Source organism: Canis aureus, chromosome 17, assembly GCF_053574225.1.
Source record: "Canis aureus isolate CA01 chromosome 17, VMU_Caureus_v.1.0, whole genome shotgun sequence".
Taxonomy (NCBI): Eukaryota; Metazoa; Chordata; class Mammalia; order Carnivora; family Canidae; genus Canis; species Canis aureus.
In genome coordinates this window covers 19,946,879-19,967,249 of record NC_135627.1, presented here as the reverse complement: position 1 = coordinate 19,967,249, position 20,371 = coordinate 19,946,879, and positions in this window count along the sequence as shown.

The window sequence follows — 20,371 nt, the reverse complement described above, 5'->3', positions numbered from 1 at the left end:
GACTTAAGAATATACTTTAAATCTTATATACTCTAGAGTGCTATTAATGACACTGAAGCAGTAGTGAACTAAATATACTGTTATATATTCAGCACAACACAGCAGATTTCATGATCTATATATATTACACTTCCTGCAAAATAGTATTGTGCAAAAAGAATATCAAAACAAATACCATTGATCATGTACTTTGTGTATATAATTGCTTTTTTTTTTTATTATTGCTTTGTTAAAGGAAAACATGTTTCTGAAGCATGGCTATGAGCTTGTGCTTATGTAAAGGAGATTAGACATCATTCATAAATTCTAACAATCGTAACAAACCTCTGCTCTAAATGTAAAAAATATGTATGATATTCCCATATCTATCTGTAGTTTGATTTTTTAAATAGTTGAAACTTAAAAACTAAATATGAGTATATGTACATTCTACAATATTACTTTTATCTCCCTTATTTGCATATTTCACTGTTAGACCTTTAATACACACATATAGTATGTATAGTATAGAAATATAGTATAGAAATCTAATGATGAGAATTTTTCTAAATAAATGCTATATTAGTGAATTTAAATGAAAATTGAAAGAGGCCAATTAAATTTATCTTGAAATTTTTTAAGAAAACATGTTTTTGGTCTGGATTGGCCTATCAACATTTCCATTATTACCTTCCTTGCATACCCCTAGTTATTGGAATCCTTATTCTTGGTCTTCCAAAGATTTCTGGAAAAGCAATTTTTCAAACCACTTTCTTGAGTCACAAGAAAAGCATGCCAATTCAATACCACTGTAAAAACTATCACTTAGGATAAATAACCATTTAAAATATTGAAGTTTTATTTTTTTCTTCATTATTTTAAGTAAAAAGGAAAAATAATATGAATAATTCTAATAGGAATGTGCTATTAAATTATTTTGAATGTTTTAGTCCACTACTATCCATTTGATAAATTGTTCTTTTTAATAAGATTTATTTATTTGAGGGGGAAAAGGGAAGGTCAGAGGGAGAGGTAGAGAATCCTCAAGCAGACTCCCCACTGAGTGCAGAGGTTGAGGTAGCACTCTATCCCAGGATCCTGAAATCATGACCTGAGCCAAAACCAAGAATTGAATGCTTTAACCAACTGAGCCATCGAGGTGCCCCTGATAAATTGTCTTTTAAGTATACTAACTGGCAACCTGTTTTCTGTAGATCTGTAATTTACTGTTTTTCTCACAGTGAGACATGACAATCGAGAAGTTAAATAACTGAAATAAAGAGTAATTCAGGTTAAAATTAAAGAATAACCATGATGAGTTGGAAAATTAAATAAACCTGTAGAACAAGAGGAACTTTGGAAACTCCTTTTATGCAGCAGAGATTGGATACTTATTCTGCATAGACAATATACTAAGTATGTAATTCTCAAGGTGTAGGGATTTCTGCCTACTTTATTTCTGTTGTATCTTGAACACCTGGACTTCATTGGGTACATAAAAGTTGCTCAATAAATGTGGTGACTATTTTATTTAAAATATGTAGTTTTATGGATAGACAGCTGGAATATGGTTGAGTGCAAGGACTATTCTTTTAAACTCTGTAATTTTCTTGATTTCTATGTAATTTCTATGTTTCTAAGTTTCTATATTCTTTCTATACATAAAGTCTAATGAGAGTTTGGGGCACTCATTAGGATGGCTGAAAATAGTATGTGATGGAAGTCTAAGGGTCTTGGTTAAGGTGAGTGACTTTTTGATCAGTAAAGAGAAGGCTATTAATATAAAAATAGATATATTGACAGCTGGAAAAAGAAAATAAGAAGAATCATACAGAGAAAATCATCTGTTGTCTTTTAAAAAAATTTTATAACACACCAACTGCAGCAAAACTGGGTTCTATTAACAAAGCATTTTCTATTATCACGTATTTTGATAAAACTCAGATATTGTGTCTGAAAAAAATTATAATCATAGAGTCTGTGGTGTGTTTTATTTCTTTAGATGAGTAAAACTATATGAAAATATGTAATATATGCATATAAAATATGCATGCATATATATAAGTAGTCACTCAGTATGTATCCATGCCATAAAACTGGTAAGATATATAAATTATTTAACACCATGTAATTAGCATTTCAGAGCACATACAATTTCCCTTGGAGGATTTTTCAAAGATTAAATATAATTTCTTTCCTCAAAAAGATGACAACCTAATCATTAGTTCATACCAAGATGGCATTACATGATCTATTTTAAATAGCAATTATTCATCAGAACAGAGTTTAAGAGAAAACTAGATTTCACTGAGTTTGAATTAAGTTTGAGTTTTATTAAGAACACAACATACAGCTTTGAAAATAATGTGCTACTTAAAGAAAAAGATAACCATAAAAGCTCAATCAATTAAAATTTAACTAGATAAATGTTTTTCATCCTTTTTGATAAGAAAATATAACATATCTGCTTATTGATTTTTTAAATACATAAAACAGTTAAGTTGCAATAACATTAGTCAGCATTCATCTCAGTTTTCTTATTCTTTGTCTATCTGGGTCTGCCGTTCCCACAGCTCTGTTCTTTTATTAACACTTAATTCAATTCTCTGATCAAGATTGTAACTTTAAACTAGCATCAGCTAAGTTTTATGAACAATTCAGCACATTATATTCACACAAACAAGCAGACAGATAAGACAACAGGGAACATGAATGAAGATTCCTATTACAGGCAGATAATGGGTACTACCATTTTAATCAATGTTCTAAGAATTGTTTCACTTGAACCACTACAAACTTTACATGGGATACAATAAAATCATTACTGATTTTACTATATTTATAAATTAAAAAATAAAGCATTCAAATTTTACCTAACCATTCATATCAAGTATGAAATAACTAAATTTCTTATTTTTTTCTAATATTTGATGTTTTCATTACAATCTCAGAAATGTGCTCTTAATTCTTTCAAACACTTTTTAAAATATCAAATCATTAACATTTTAATTGATTAACAATAAACTTTCTTCTGAATACAAACTGGATTAAAATTATGGTATGTTAGGTGCCTCTGCCTCAACATCCCTTTTCACTTGTGAAATATTTGTGATCCATTATGAATCATCCAGTCCTTTATGCATTTAATATGCACGGATTTAGTTGTTGTGAGAATACAATTTCATGATATAAAATCCATCTATTCATTAATACTTCCATTGAAAAAATAGTATTGAAAACCTATGAAGAGCACTGGATGAGGATACAAAGGAATATATTAATATGCTTTATGGAATTTAGAGTCTAGGAGAAAAAGACATATACTAAGCAAATAATCATATAAAGAAATGTATATTATAATGTTTGTGGCTAAGTGCCACAAAGAAGAATTTTTTTTTTTTTTTAAAGTAGAAAATTTTTTTAAAAGATATTAGGAGAAGGTGCATGGTTAGGTTAAAAAATCAAGGGAAGACAGTCTGATATTTAAACACATAATTATAGGTGAATAAGGGTTTTAGTAATCAAGTGTAAATCTAATAAATATAAAACAAAGAATAACTAAAACTATGAAAAATTTACAGACATTAAATACAAAATGTCACCAGAAAAAAAAAAAAAAAAAAAAACCTTCCTTCAATCTATCTTTTCCCTCTTTGTTTCTTTTCTCCTTCATTTACTTCCTTCTAAAGTCATTCATCCACTACTATGTGAAAAGCATTATGATAAAGACCCAGCATAAAATTTGACCCATATAAAACAACCTGTTCTCAAAAACTTACATTCTAATGGGAAGTCACAGCAATCTTTATTACCATGGTAACTGTGCTCTCTTCTAACTGATATTTAGATTTCTTAACATCCTCAACTGGCAAAAAGTTCACATTCTAATGAGGCACTGATATATGTTAAAATATATTTTATCCTAAAAAGTGAAAAATGTAGAAAGAGGTTATTCTCAAGTAGAATGATTGATTAATGTACCTTTCCTATCAGGAAGAATCAGGATAACAATGTATTTTGAGAATATGCCTCCATGAATGGAACTTTGAAGTGCAGGAGATATTCTAGGTGAAAAAGAGAAGGAAGAATTCTATTTACATCAGTATTTACTACTAGATAATCAAGAAATAGGCCCACTCAATAAATATTAAAAGATATGAGCACACAAAAAGGAAAGGAAATGTAACAGTATAATTGAGAAAAATAAAGTACTGACATTGTGACAATGTTAACTTGTTGGGGTGGATATATTTGGGTAACCAAAGTGCTTGAATTTATAGACCACAAAAAAAATGGGCATCATCTTGGGCCCATATAAGTGAGAATTGAACATGGTACTCTTGCATGTAAGTATAACAGCAAAGCTACAATGAAGCACTACAACCTCAATGAATGGCTAGATTAAGAAAATAAATGTACTTAACAGCACAGAAACATGGGAGATTTGTCTCTCTAATTCTAAGACCCAGTATAAAACGTTTTCATATTTTATTCATAACAAGACAGCAAACATCCTTTACACTTGAGGTTTACCTATATGTTCTCTGGACTTTCCAATAAAACTCGAACAGAAATATTAACCTAAAACATCATTACATTTGGTTATACCATATGGGTATCTGACAGAATCAAACGTAAAGCCACTGTGGAGATTGTCACACAAGATTCCAAAGCTTTTCCGTAGTTAAAGACTATTTAAATTTAAAAATAAATTTAAAATAAAAAGTGCAAACCGTCAACAATATAATCATTCAAAAGTGAAAGTCAGAAGACAGAATGGATTAAAAATTTAGAAAGCCCAAAACTCCAGACAATAGAATTATCTGATAGTGACTAAAATAATATGTTTAAAATGAATGCAGGTAGAAAGTATTAAAAAAAAATCCTTCATGAAAAAGATCAGTATGAAAACAGTTGAATGAAACATAAAACTTACAGAAATAAAAAAGTTGTAATTAAAATTTTAAAATATAATATGTTTAAAATGAATGCAGGTAGAAAGTATTAAAAAAAAATCCTTCATGAAAAAGATCAGTATGAAAACAGTTGAATGAAACATAAAACTTACAGAAATAAAAAAGTTGTAATTAAAATTTTAAAATATGCTTATTTTTAAATGTAGATACAGTTGATGTACTTTTCTTTAATCATTAATTATATCTACATATGGTCACATAAGATATAAAACGAATATAAAAAGACTCTACAAGGTAGAGAAAAATAAGACAGTCTAGCTAGGGACATTAGGAACTGGAGATTGACATAGTGATAAATTCCTTGGATTTTCTGTTTGCAACATATATCCCAAGGTTGGAGCTGAAGAAGCTGGCAACTCCTTAACTCCAACAGTTTTAAATAACAAAAGGTACAACAAAAGTCTTTTCTCTCTATTCAAAAGTCCAGAAAAAAAAAAAAAAAAAAAGTCCAGAAAAGGAGCAGCCTAGAAACACACACCAAAAAAATGTTTCAGTAATAGTCATTCTGCTCTAGCCAAACACCACAGAAAAAACTTGCCCACCCCGTTCCCATACACACACTAGCAAAGGTAATGAGGGAGATAAGATTTCACTCTCCATGCTGTGACAAAGAATCTAAAACCTCTGCCATCCTAGTCCCAGAAAAGCCTAAACAGGGACCCAGGATTTTCATTTCCACCTATATAAGGTGACAAGACCTCATGGGGAGTATGGAATCCCACCCTCATCCAGTAGAAAAGACATACTGCTCCATTCCATGCCTGGATGGCATCAGAGGAGGCCTAGTGGGGAGGCAAGGCTTTTACAAACACTGCCCAACTGGAACAAAGCCACACAGACCAGACTGAGATGGAGACCATGTGGGGATCTGAAACTCCAGGCCCTGCTCAGCAGTAACAGGAGTCCTCCTCTGCTGGGTGTCAACTGAAGTCAAGCGAAGAACCTGAACTTCTATAAAAAATGATGAGGTTACATCCTCCCACCTCACTTTCACTGCTGGAGAGGTGTCAGAAAAATATAATAAATGTAAGCATTCATTTTTTTTTTCTGATTAACATAATTACTTTTAGGGACTGATAGAGTCTTTTAGGGACTGATAGAGTCTTTTAGGTACTTTAGACTTTAAGTCTAAAGTCTTAGTCTTTTAGATACAGTCTTTAATGAAAATGTGTTGTTTTGGTTGGTGATATGGTCAGGAGTAGCAAGCTTAATATTTAACAAATAATTACTGAATGAATTATTGAAAAATATTTAAAAGTATATTTTTACACAAAAATACAAAATAAAATAGTAGTTGTTCATCTTTTTGTTACATTTCCAACAAATTATTACTAATAAGGCACAATGAAAAAGCAAGAATTGGTGCCATAATCAAGTGGCACAATTTATATTTTAAGAGGAAATTATTACTTAAGGAAGAGAAGAAAGATAGTTTATTAACATTTCTTATTTTACTAGTAGGATCATCAGAGTGCTACACGGATATGAATTAAGAAATATGTAAGCTACCAGTGTATATGGCTAACCAGCATTATAATTCAATACAAGTCTGCCTAAACAAATACTAATGTACCTCATCCAGGTGATCCAACAGGAAATAGGTGAAAAGGAGTGAATAAAGGTAAGCTCTCTGTTTTCATTTGCATGAAAACTAGTATGCTAAACAGGAAATTTCGAGAGAAACTAATTTCCTCAGTGTTTTAGTCAACTTGGTGCTCTAACAAAATACTATAGACTTGCTGACTTAAAACAACAGAATTTATTTATCCCAGTTCTGAAAGCTGGGACATTCAAAATCAAGGTAGTACTGGCACATTTGATTCCTGGCGAAAACCTGCTTCCTGGTTTGCAGATGGCTGCATTTTGTCCTCCTGTTTTCTCACATGGCAGAGAGAGCTATCCTTTCCTCTTTTTTATAAAGATACTAATACCATGACGGCCACACCATCATGAAGTCATCTAAACCTAAATACCTCACAAATATCCCACCTCCAAATACTATTACACCGGGACTGAGACTTTGACATATGAATTCTGGGCACAAACATTAAATCCACAACACTTGTAGAGCACAGGTAAGGAGCAGGATGTAAGGATATGATTACAAAATAGTTAATATCACTTGGAAGAGAACATAATAACTAATGAAGGAAAAATCAGTTTCATTTATTTACCTCAAGCTTTCTGCTGGTTTTGAAATATAAATAATTATGTTGTTCCTATTTGTGTATTTTGTTTTCCTGGTAGAAAATATTACAATGTGTTCACATTACTAAAATACCAGGGCACAGATTGTGTCTCAGTGTTTTATGTTTTCCTTTTGTCTTTGTTTGCTTTTCTTAATTATTTTAATAAATGTGGTATATATAATTATACTATTTAATACATAATTTCAGATATATATAATTTTTACAGAAAACATTTCTTAAACTTCTGTATTTAATTCATATTCTATCTATTTTTATAATATTAACTATCTTGCTTTATTACTTCAGTTTATACATTTTAATCTGCTTATATCTTGGAAATTTTAGGGGATAGTTTTCCCTGAGCACAACAGTTTTCAAATCAATCAACCTGAGATTATGAAATTCCTGACTCCTAAATTCCTGACTCCACTATAGTAACAATATCAGTATTTTCACTGAATTAATAAACATTCAGAATCCCAGGATAATAGGACTAGACTTAATGCATATGATTTTGGATCTAATTAACACAACTGACATCCCATGTTGGTCTTTTCATTTTAATTAAATTAAAAACTGCCTAGTCCTATATGGTTGAAGAAATCCAAAAGATATTGCATGACAAACATAAAATGTGTTTTAAAAATACACTGAGTAATATTCATCTTAGGGACTTCTGAAAAAGATAGTGTATAAGATATTAGTTTTAAGGAATCATGTGATTCCTATTCTTAGTCATTGTATTAGAGAAGACCAAGATATTCTTTCATCTTGAAATTTCTAATCCTTAACAGATTTAAAATTGTCAATACAACTTAACAGATTCAATTTTCCAGCTATACCCTTAGTATTTATATTTTACAATATGAAAAAAATCATTCATATAGCTTACTGAATTTTCATGTTTTGATTATTCAGGAAACATCTGAATTTCCTATCAATCCTGCTCTAATTTAGAACTTCTCTAACTCACAACTCCACTTTGTCCCTGTGTAATTTATTAGTACATCTAGTTTCACTGATTTTTCTCTTAACTGCACTGCAATCATTTTGGCCTTTTTCCTTTATTATAATATAATTTCCTTGAGGGAAGAACCAAGTTATTATGAATGAGTATTTCACAATTGAAAACAGAAGAGAGTCTTACATATGTGGACACTGAAGGCAAAAATGAAAATAGGTGCAGCCTAAATGGAAAAAAAAAAAAAAAAAACAGTGCCCAATGGACACTGGGAGCAAAACAAAACAAAAGAAAGCAAAACAAGGAAACAAATAAATGACAACAAAAAAGGAAATTTTTTTGCCCAACCATCATTTGCCTCTAAGTCTAATGAAGCTAAAAGAACTTGTATGTGCTATTCTAATTTTAGAGGACACAATTGATGTTTGGTTAAGCAACTTATCCAAATTAAGATGCACAGAGAATCAACTAAAATGGTTAAATGAACATAATTATACTCCCTCCAAAAACTCAATTAATATTACCAGAACAGCACACAAATGAGACAGAACTGTAGAGCAGTTAAAAGAGAAACTGGAAAGAACATGGATAAATTATTCATCAATTTAGCACAGAAATGTAAAGAAGCAAGCTAATTTTTTACAAAAAGCCAAGATCAAAAAACTAGGGTAAGATCACTGAACATAACAAAGATTTTTTTTTCTGCAACTCTGCTTAAGAAGTAGACAGATGGTTGACTAGATATACTGTGGGAATCATTTCATAATGTATAAAAATATTGAATCACTATGATGTACACATAACAGGATACTGCATATCAATTATGTTTCAATTTTTAAAATTTAAAAATTTAAAATAAACAAAAATAAAAATGACATTTTGTACCTTTCACAAGAACCCTCTGGAGTCTCAAGAATAGTTCACATACACATGCAGGAGAATAATGAATCAATTTTTTTAAGTTTTTATTTATTTAATCATGAAAGACACAGAGACAAAGGCAGAGAGTAAGGTCCCTGCAGGAAGACCAACTCAGAACTCCAGAGTCTCCAGGATCATGCCAGGGCGGAAGGCAGGTGCTAAACTGCTGAGCCACCCAGAAGTCCCATGAATCAATGTTTCAAATAGATTGCTACAACTAAAAAATAAATATATAATTTTTTTCTCCACATCACCTTTCCTGTTCCTCATAATTGGGTAACCACCTTATCTCACCCAGGCAGAAGATTAGAAGCTAATTCTTCAGAGAGCAAATTAGAGGGACTCAGAACAGGTAGGTCCAAAGCAAAGCTGAGGGAATTTTCCAGAGAGGAGAATTAAGTGAAATTCTGGATAATCAGTGTTGAATGCTTTCACCCATCTTCCCTCATTAAAATCCTAGAATTCTGAAAAGTTTTGTTAGAACATACACACAGAGTTACTTTTATAATCACATTGATTGTGAATGAGGAGAATTTGTACTGAAGTATTTCCAAATGTGCAGCTGTGTAGCTACTTGTTTACCTGATACTTTTTTGAGTTGCTTAATTTATAACCAGAATTCAATTGTGATAAAATATATTTTCAGTAATGATTACTTTGTTTAGTAGGATTCTGAAATTAAAAGACACACAGGGGTACATATCTCAATGTAAGATTGATTATCCTTGTAATTTTATCTTTAAAATGTAGATATAGCTCTGATAGCTCTGTGTAGAAATGAAAGAGTCTCCTTGCTAAAACCACCTGAGGATGAAATTAAGCATATTTTAACTGAGCTATACCCATGGGAGGTCTCTGAAGAATCTGTTTGGGTAGGAAATATATGAATTGCTTTCCTACCTCCTGAGGTGATCCATGATGATGACCTCTATGAAGAAATAAGTGCTTTATACCTTCCCCAAAGAGCAAGTGAAAAACAAAACAAAAAAACCCATGGAATAAATAATAATTTAGCCTCCAAAAATATTACAAATGAGAAGAGCTTCTCAAATAAACAATTTTTCAGTCATTAGAGCCATTAACTATAAATAAGGGAACATATAAATAACTAACTAAATAAATAAATAAATAAATAAATAAAGGAACATGCTTTCTATAGTAAGGTTTGTCTTGTTTTTGTAAATTTATTTTTTCAGATTTTTAAATATTTGAAGATATTTGCCTAATCTATACAGCTTTGGCTGTATATGACCAAATTGTTAAATAAAAACAAACAATCTACCACAGATTAAGGGTAAAAGTTAATCATCAGAGCAAATAATATGGTTATTTATATTAAGATAAACATTGAAATAATAATAATCTAAAATATAATGTGGTAAGGCTCAGTAGAATGTTCACTATGTAAAATTTTAAATTTTGTTTGGGTACTAAAATGAAAGTGTTTTCCTCTACATAATTCAAAGTAATAAAGTGCTGGGTATATTATTTCACACTAGTCACAATACTATCATAGAGAAATCATAAACAGTGTTAACTAACCACTCTTCAGTAAACTAAAGCTCTATTACTTTATCCTATTTCATCTGAATATTATATTATTTATATTTTAAGCATATGAATATTGGGGGCATAAAATAATCTTAATGAATTAAATTTTAAATTTAATTTGATTAAAATTTAATGATATGTAATGGCTATAACAATTTATAATTTTTAAATTATGAATTTTAGTATAATTCGCTATAAAATGCCTCAAATGAAAATTTACATGATATATATGCAAGTGTATAATAAATTCAAAGAGTCAAAATAGCCAAAATTCAATAGGTTAATTCAATCTAAGACCCTATAATAGTTACACAGATGCTTCACCAGAAATCTTGCAGCTATATGATTTTGAGGGAAATCACATGTTTTTACAGCAGCTTTTATCAGCTTTACAAAGGGAAACTTGGTGTCTTTTCCTGATTAAGACAGCAGCCACTTGTTTTCCCCATGACAATATAGCAGTGTTCTTTGGACCTGGGTTTCAGAGCTCTAGTTGAACTCATAAAGATAAGACCAATGTTAGATACTGAGTAACAGTGGAGGACTTGGGGATGCCTGGGTGGCTCAGTCTGTGAAGCATGTGACTTTTCATTTGAGCACCCATCATGAACTCTGAGTCATGGGATCAAGCCCACCTCAGGATCTATGCTCAGGGAGGAGTGTGCTTGAGATTTTTCTCTCTCTCATCCTCTCACTCTGCCCTGTATACTCTCTTTCTCTTTCCCTCAAATAAATAAATATTTTAAGAAATAGGAGAGGATTTGGGTTTTCTGAGATAAATAATTGTTTTCCAATTAGATAAAATTAGGTGAGGAAAGTAAACATGCTGGAAAGTATAAAGCATATTCAATATCAGAGGAAAGAAATATATTTTTAAATAATTCAATGGACTTGTAAGCCCTAAAATTCAACAGAATCCTACTGAAGAAAAATCCTATCTGAAGCAGTTTCAAAGAAATGGAAGCCTGAACAATCACAGACTTGTTTTTACCCACAATCATGTGTAACTCTCCCTTACTAAGCTAATTATTTGAAATAAAATTTCTGAATTATAGAGAAGTACAGGAGGACATTTCCCATGATAAGAAAATAATTCCCTACTTAGGGAACATTTTATAAAGTTTAACAACATTTTTTTCTATAAGGTTGGTAAATATTTTTTAACTACAATTTAGACTGTCAGATTGTGAAAAAATTGAAAAAGCCCTAAGAGAAGTATGAATGGATATATCACATTTTAAGGGACAAAGATTGATATAGATTGTGTCACTGAATAAACCTAGCTTTCTGTGTTCAAGGAACTTCTAACAACACAAAATTGTGTTATTTTTTATGTTTAATTATTTGTCTCCTTTAATTCTGTACTATATTATAAAATCAAAATAAAATCATCATAATATAAGTTTCAATGCTAAAAGTCTATTTGAAAGATACAGTAGTTTTTTTATATTTTAATCATAACAAATATAATTACATTTTTCATGTAAGTTTACACTTGTATAAAAAATGTATTTCCTTGAGACAGTATCTTGTCATAGTCAGTACTAGGATCTGTGTGATGAGCTATAGAGAGATTCAAGAAAATATAAAGCACTATCACCCACACACCTCACCACAGGATATGTGTCTACAGGAGAAAAATTTAAATAGTTCTCAATATCAAGGGTTTTATTTAAAAGGCTTAAAAAAAAGGCAAATATTTTCAGCTCTTTGGGCCATATAGTCTCTGTAACAACTACTTGATTCTGCTACTGTAACACAAGAGCAGCTATAGACAATATTTCAAAAATAGGTGTAGCTTTAACTAAAAGGGTAGAATTTATATTAAGTGTTCTTATCACACATACACAAAACATAAGTAACATAGTAAAGGCGGCAGGAGGGAATATTAGGATATGACGAATATGTCTGTGGCCTTGATGACAGTGATGGTTTCACAGGTGCATACTTATCCCCAAATTCATCGAGTCAGGTGCAGCAAATATTTACAACTTTTTACATGTCAATCATTCCCCAATAAAGTGTTTTAACAAGTAACATTAAAAAATAGTTATGGGGACACCCGGGTGACTTAGTGGTTGAGCATTTACCTTTGGCTCGGATCGTGGCCCAGGGTCCTGGGATTGAGTCCTGCACGGGCTCCCTGCAGGGTGTTTCTCTCTCTCTCTCTCTGTATATATATATATATATATATATATATATATATATATATATATATATATGACACACACATAAAATGGGGGAAAAATAGGTATGGCTGTGTCTCAGTAAGACTTTAATATAGGTATTTGGCTGGATTTCATCCATGAGCTACAGTTAGTCTATTTCAGATCTATATGAATATTTCCAAATGGATGGAATACTCTTTAAACAGTTCTTAGTATTCCATGAAAGAAAACATTATTAAAGGCAAAAGTGGGTTTCAATTAGATGAGAAGCTGAAGCAAGTCTTTAAAAATTGAGAAGATTTGTCTAGGAAAGAAAGAAGAGCAAGGACTAAGGTCATGAGAACAATTAACAAAAGTGCAGGGATAGAGATCCCTCTATCCAAAAAATTGGTCCAGTTGCAAAAAAAGAAAAAGGAAAAAAAGAAAAAGAAACTTTTGATGAGAAACAAAAGAAATAAGAACTGGGATTTTGAGTATTTCTTTCCTTTTCTAAGTAATAAAATATGTCATCTCTGCCATGGGTTTCTGGAACTTTAACGGTCACACTTTTTTTAATAGTTCTTTCTCCCTTCTCGCAATGGCATTTCCTACTAAAACTATAGCCTACATGTCAGTGGACAATTGTGGCCTAAATATGCAGTCCAACTGCCTCAATAGTGAAGAATGGTCTAGTGACTACTCAAGTACTATCAGAGCATCTACGATTTATTCTCTTCTCAGGCCTTAGCCTCGTATTCTTTCATAGCAAAAAGAAAGAGGATAAAGCCCCCAGAGCAAAAGGGACAGAACAGTGTTTGTTCAGCCTAGGTAACAGAGAGGAGCAGGACAGAATATAGAGCCTTCGCTTAGATTAGCAGAGAAGTACTACAGTGGTTCAATCACAGCCAGGGAAAGGTCACCCCTCAGAGTAATAAATAACTAGCAATAGTGTGATTTTTGGAGGAAGCAATCTTTTCTAATACAATTGAGAAAATGCTCATCTTTATAGTAAAGTCAACTGCAGAGAAGAGATAAGTAAGTTTTAGCAAACAGTTAGTTATCTGCAATAAGACACTGGGATGACAAAGTTTCTCTACCTGTGCTCGGAATCTCATGGAGTATATAAAGAAGAGCAGCAGAATAAATGGATGAAGAAAGACAGTTTGGAGCAAACCAAAAGGAGACTTTTTCTTAATCACATGAGACCAGATTTTCACAAGGCCCTGGCCGAGACAGTCTGAAGGTTTCCCTGAGCTTGACTAAATTTAGACAAGTTTCTTACTGACTCCAGGCCCTGACCTCCCTCTTCTTAGAGCATTTTCTTTAGGAAACTTGTAATTGTAAATTCTTTCTCTGATCCTTTTGAGAGATAAATCCTTTTAAAAGCCTCTTGCTAGTCTTATAACCCAAGAATGTCTTTCTCAAGGCCCTGGGAGTCATTTCTTTGAAATGTAAACATGAAGGAAGATAGAGCTGCTATCTCCCAATCTTCAGTGGGCACCTGTTTCCAACTTAAAATAAAATTACCTCCATTCATAAAGTTAGAAAAAAGTTTACTTTTCTTCAGGTAAAGCCAATTAAAATCAGGTGGTCTATGATTTCTGCACCCCAGTTCTTTGTGTCTTTTTAAAGATTTATTTATTTATTTATTTGAGAGAGTGAAAGAGAGAGAAAACTAGTGGGAGGCAAAGAGGGAGAGAACCCCAAGCACACTCTGCACTGAGTGTAGCCTTGATGTGGGGCTCAATCCTACAACCATGAGATCACGACCTGAGCTGAAACCAAGGGTCAAATGCTGACTGTGCCATCCAGGTGCCCCTCTGAACCCTAGTTCTTAAAAACTCTCCTATGATCTTTATTTCATCAGAGTTGGGTTCAGATCGTGTCTGGTCTCTTTTTCTATTACGATAGACCCACATAAAATCTTCCAAAGCTGTTTAATTTTGGTGAAATCTGCTTTTATAGTCCTTTGTAAGAAGTAGTTAAAAAAAAAAAAAAAAGCCAAAAGTCCTCTCTTATTATGTAATTATTACAATTAAAACAGGAGAAGTTAATTTCTTAAGATAATAATTGATGTCTAATTTCTGCAATGTTTTCTACTTATCTGAGTCACCATGGAAATTGTTGGCTTCATTGCCTCAGGAGAAGTTAGTTCTGACTGACTTGATGCAGAATTTACCTGAAATTAGCGTTTCTCCTCCTCAAATCTTTAACCATCAAAGTTTATACTAGGAGCAAAGAGGAGGGTACATCCATTTGAGATGAGAGGCAGACAGAGGGGAAAAAAGGAAAGTTAAGATTTCCCCACACTATGTAGGAAATGCAGTTCTGGGTCTCAGTAAGGAATGATGAGTAGACCTTGGGTATTTTAATGTACTTCAGGAAAGTGGCAGGACCTGAAATACAGTAGGCAATTGGAAGACACAATTTGTTTGTTAAAGCAAACAAAAAAATACAAGAAAGCTCTTCATCAAAGGATGCCCAGTAATGCCAAATAATCCCATGACACCAGACTAGCACAGAAAGAAGAGAGCAGACATCTAGGCACTATGTAACCTTGAGCGACACACATTCCCATAATCAAAATGTGGACCAAAGACCAAAGATATCAGTTTCTTTTGTTGCTCTAATATTCTTCTTCCAAAGATCTTTGTACAGTTCTAGAGGAAAGGAAGAATCCTCAGTGCCTATGGTTGTATTTATCATTTTTCTGGAAGAATAGTGGTTTATTTATTTATTTTTTTAATTTTATTTATTTATTCCTGAAAGACACAGAGAGAGAGAGGCAGAGACACAGGAGAGGGAGAAGCAGGCTCCATGCAGGGACCCTGACGTGGGACTATCCCAGGACTCCAGGATCATGCCCTAGGCCAAAGGCAGAAGCTCAACCACTGAGCCACCCAGGCGTCCCAGAATAGTGGTTTAGATTTTGATTCAACTTGACTTGAAGAATATAAAGTAAAGTGACATTTCTGCACAGCTCAGTTTGTGGATTCAGGTTTATACCCCCTATAATGACAATAGTTTCAAAATATTAAGATTTTATTTTATAATATGTTGCATGCATTAACATATTTAACTTTTACTAGGAGGTTGCAAAATAGATATAGATTTTACACTATATAGATTTTTACAGATGATGCAAATGAAGAATAGAAAAGTTAACTAACAATAATTATGAATAGTTATCATTTTATCCTACAGGCTTCATTTTTCATAATTAACATTTTAATTATTTTTATTAAAAATATCAAGACAAGACCACAACCAAAAATTTATAACCTCTATTTTTATTTATAAGAGAATGTGAAGCAGTATATCAGGCATACTTATAAAATTAATTGTAGGTAATCCCATATGTATGGTTCATTGGGTGACCCCCAATATGTCTATGCATGCATGTGCGTGCACACACACACACACATACACACACCTTAGTGGATTGTGCCTCTAGACAGGAAACATCCATTATACCACCAATAAAAGACGTTCACAGCAAAAAGGCAGGGGGAAAAGGGTTTTTAATTTTCTGGAGTATATGTCTCAAACACTGTGCCAGGTATAACATTAATTAATAAAGAACACAAGAAAGAAGAGGGAGGGAGGGAGGAAGGAACGGAGGAAAAGACAGGAAAAGACAGGGATCCCTGGGTGGCGCAGCGGTTTGGCGCCTGCCTTTGGCCCAGGGCGCGATCCTGGAGATCCGGGATCGAATCCCACATCGGGCTCCCGGTGCATGGAGCCTGCTTCTCCTTCTGCCTGTGTCTCTGCCTCTCTCTCTCTCTCTCTCTCTCTCTCTCTGAGTGTGTGTGACTATCATGGATAAATAAATAAAATCTTTAAAAAAAAAAAAAGACAGGAAAAGACAGGAGAGAAGAAGGAAGGAGGGGTGGAAAGAAGGAAGGAAAAAGGAAGGAAAGAAAGAAGAGGAAGGAAGAAAGGAAGGTAGGAAAGAAGCAAGCAAGGGAGGGAGGGAGGGAGGAAGACAGGAAGAAAAAAAGGAAGAAGTTCACTATAAAATAAATTGTGTCTTTTCTTCCTCCTTCTCACCTCTCTTCTGCTGGGCTAAAGAAAGAATCAGTAGAAGGCAAAAGAATCAGGCTCCAGAGTGAGCCTGGACCATGCTGTTATGTGTCTTGTACTGCCACAATGGCATGGGAGGATAAGAGTGTGAGGATGTTCTCTGCAATATAGCAGATTGGCTTCAGAATTCCTCTTCATTTCTGAGAGTCCCAAGTAGGCCAAACTGAGCAGCCAGAGATTTGCCAGGGTGGGTAGTAGTGAGATAAACACACAGTATCAGCTTGCATAACTAAAGGGTGCCTCAATATCTGCCTCAGAGGAAATGGTATGGATGGATGGATCTCAGATCAGAAATCACCCTTAATGACATGATACTCAAGCTCAAGAGGGAGATGACACCCTAACAACTAAGTGACTGTAATTTACCAGCTATATTCTACAAAAGTCTGTAAGTGACTAGGCTCAGCCTTAATAAGCAAGATTATATTTTCTACCCAGACCATCCAACAAATTCCAGGGATTAAAACTAGATTACCTAGACAAGTTTCCCAGAAAATAAACTGATAGCATCCTGTGACAACTGTTCAATAAAATGGTTTGAGGTGAAAAAGAGTTGGGAAATACTGAAAGTATGTATCACCCTACTAAATTCATTGCCTCAAAAATAAAATTAAGCAAGAAAAATGGAAAGATTACTCTCTAGCATTTCACCTAACAAAGTTCATTAAGATATTCACGTGAGAAACCTGCACTATATATAATTCACCTAACCTACCTACTCTTATTTAAATACAGTCTTTCAGAAACCCTTTTATTTGCAAATTTATCCAGCCATCAGAGTATGAAAAGAAAAAAGAAAAAAGCAGGCCTTAAAATAATATTAAAATAAGTTTACTATATCACTGCCCAAGTTCTTGTTTAAAATAACTAGTAAATAATGTATAGAAATAGCATAATTTCCAGAATATATTCTTACATTTTTCACTCCTTCAAAGTTGTATTCCTCTAACGATTTCATTCAGGCAATATACAAATGAGAGCATTCTTGCATGTACGAGTGTGCATATATAGGCAAACTTGTTAATATTTTAACTTTAAAAATATGTTGAAAGACTGGTGCAAAAGTTTTTATTTAAATTCCAGTTAAACATACACTGTAATACTGATTTTTTTAATAAATGTAACTTGCAATGAATTTTAATACAGATGGTCCCCAACTACCCTAGTTCAAGCTAGCATTTTTTAAATTTTACAATAATTCAAAAACAATATGCATTCAATAGAACCTATAGTTCAAATCTTGAATTTTGCTCTTTTCCTGGGCTAGTGAGACACAATCTAATACTCTCTTGTGACGCTGGGCAGTGGCAGTGAGCCAGGCTCTCAGTCATCCACCTGATCATGAGGACAAACAACTGATATACTTAAAACCATTTTGTGCCTATATAGCCACTCTGTTTTTGATTTTCAGTGCTGTATTCAATAATTACATGAGATAGTCAACACATTATTATAAAATAGCTTTTATGTTAGATGATTTTTTCCAACTGTAGGCTAAGTGTTCTGAGCATGTTTAAGTTAGGGTAGGCTAAGCTGTAATGTTTGGTTGGACAGGTATATTAAATGTATTTTTGGAGGTGCCTGGCTCATTCACTCAGCAGAGCATGTGACTCTTGATCTTGGGGTCAGGAGTTTGAGCCCCACTTTGAGGGTAAAGTTTGTTTAATTAAAAAATGCATTTTTGAATGATGATACTTTCAATTTACAATGGATTTATTGGTACATAACTGCATTGTAAGTCAAGGAAGATCCGCATATTGAAAAAATCTGATATGAGTGACAGAATGATATAAAAAATAAGGCATGGGGATCCCTGGGTGGCGCAGAGGTTTGGCGCCTGCCTTTGGCCCAGGGCGTGATCCTGGAGACCCGGGATCGAATCCCACATCGGGCTCCCGGTGCATGGAGCCTGCTTCTCCCTCTGCCTGTGTCTCTGCGCCTCTCTCTCTTTCTGTGACTATCATAAATAAATAAAAATTAAAAAAAAAAATAAGGCATGGAAAGAAGAAGAAAGCCTCTCACAATTCAGATCAGGTTCACTCTAGCAAATTATATTGCTACAGAAAGGCCATGGAAATCACCTTCATATGCAAAAGCACTTCACAATTGTACAGGTAAGAGTATGGTCATCATTTTTTGTGCAATTTGGGGTATGGAAAATAGAATAAAAGCTATATTTATTAATAATGGAATGTGTTAAATATATTAAATACACTATATTTAATTTTAGGAAAATTTGAAGTTATAGAATGTGCAATTCCTATAAAATGAAAACATAAGTTAAATACAAAAAGAGCAGCAATTTTGAATTAAATCCAATCTACTCCTTTGATGATTCAGAGAAGGAAATCAAGGGACTTAAAAGTCAGTTTTATCACAACCAACTTAAGAGGCCAGAACTATCTTATACCCAAATAAAAAAAGACAGTAGAACAAAATACAGACCAATCTCTCATGAATTTAGATACAAAACCCTCAACAAAATTTTAGCAATTGGGTTCAACAATGTATAAAAAGAATAGTACAACATGACTAAGTTGGCTTTGTTTCAGATATGCAAGATTGATTTAATCTTTGAAAAGCAATAAATGTAATTTACATTTGTCATTATCCATTTACTGTAAATACCTTCAAAATACTAGTATAGAGTGGGTATTTTTTCTATACCATAAAAAGTATCTACAAACAACCTATAGTGGGCAGCCCCGGTGGCGCAGCGGTTTAGCGCCGCCTGCAGCCCAGGGTGTGATCCTGGAGATCCAGGATCAAGTCCCACGTCAGGCTCCCTGCTTGGAGCCTGCTTCTCCCTCTGCCTGTTTCTCTGCCTCTCTCTCTCTATGTCTCGTGAATAAATAAATAAAATCTATATAAAAAAATATATATGTGTATATTATTTTAAAAAAAAAACAACCTATAGTTAGCACCATACACACTGTACAACTCAGTCATTCTACTTTTAGGCATATATCCCAGAGAAATAAAGACGTACTTTCTGACAAAACTTTGTCCATGGATATTCATAAAAGCTGAATAGAAACCAATGTCAAAAATTCACAGTTGCATATACCATTCAATAAATAATATAATTCTAGAAATGAAGAGCATATTAGTGGTGGCCAGGTGTTAGGGTTTTAGAGGGGCAGAATCAGTGTGACTATAAAGGGATATTAGGGCCAAGTCTTGCAATAACGGTATAGTTTTTCTGTATCTTGAGTTTCGTGGTTATTATAGGAAGCTAAACATGTAATAAAGTTGCATAGAAGTACACACACATCCATGCATATGAAATACAACAAGTATAACTGGTAAATCTAAATAAATCTAAATAAATTTTATGCCAAGGTCAATTTTCTGGCTTTGATAATTTTACTATCATATGCAAGACCCTACCATAGTAAGAGGTTGAGTAAGGGTGCATGGGATTTCCCTTACATTTATTTAAAATAAAATGTTTTTAAAAACCAATTATAGGTAATAAAATATAATGTAAACTTTAAAATATTTAGTTTTACATATCTTTTTGAACAATTTGAAATCTATGTTAAAAGTATGCTTTCAAAAATA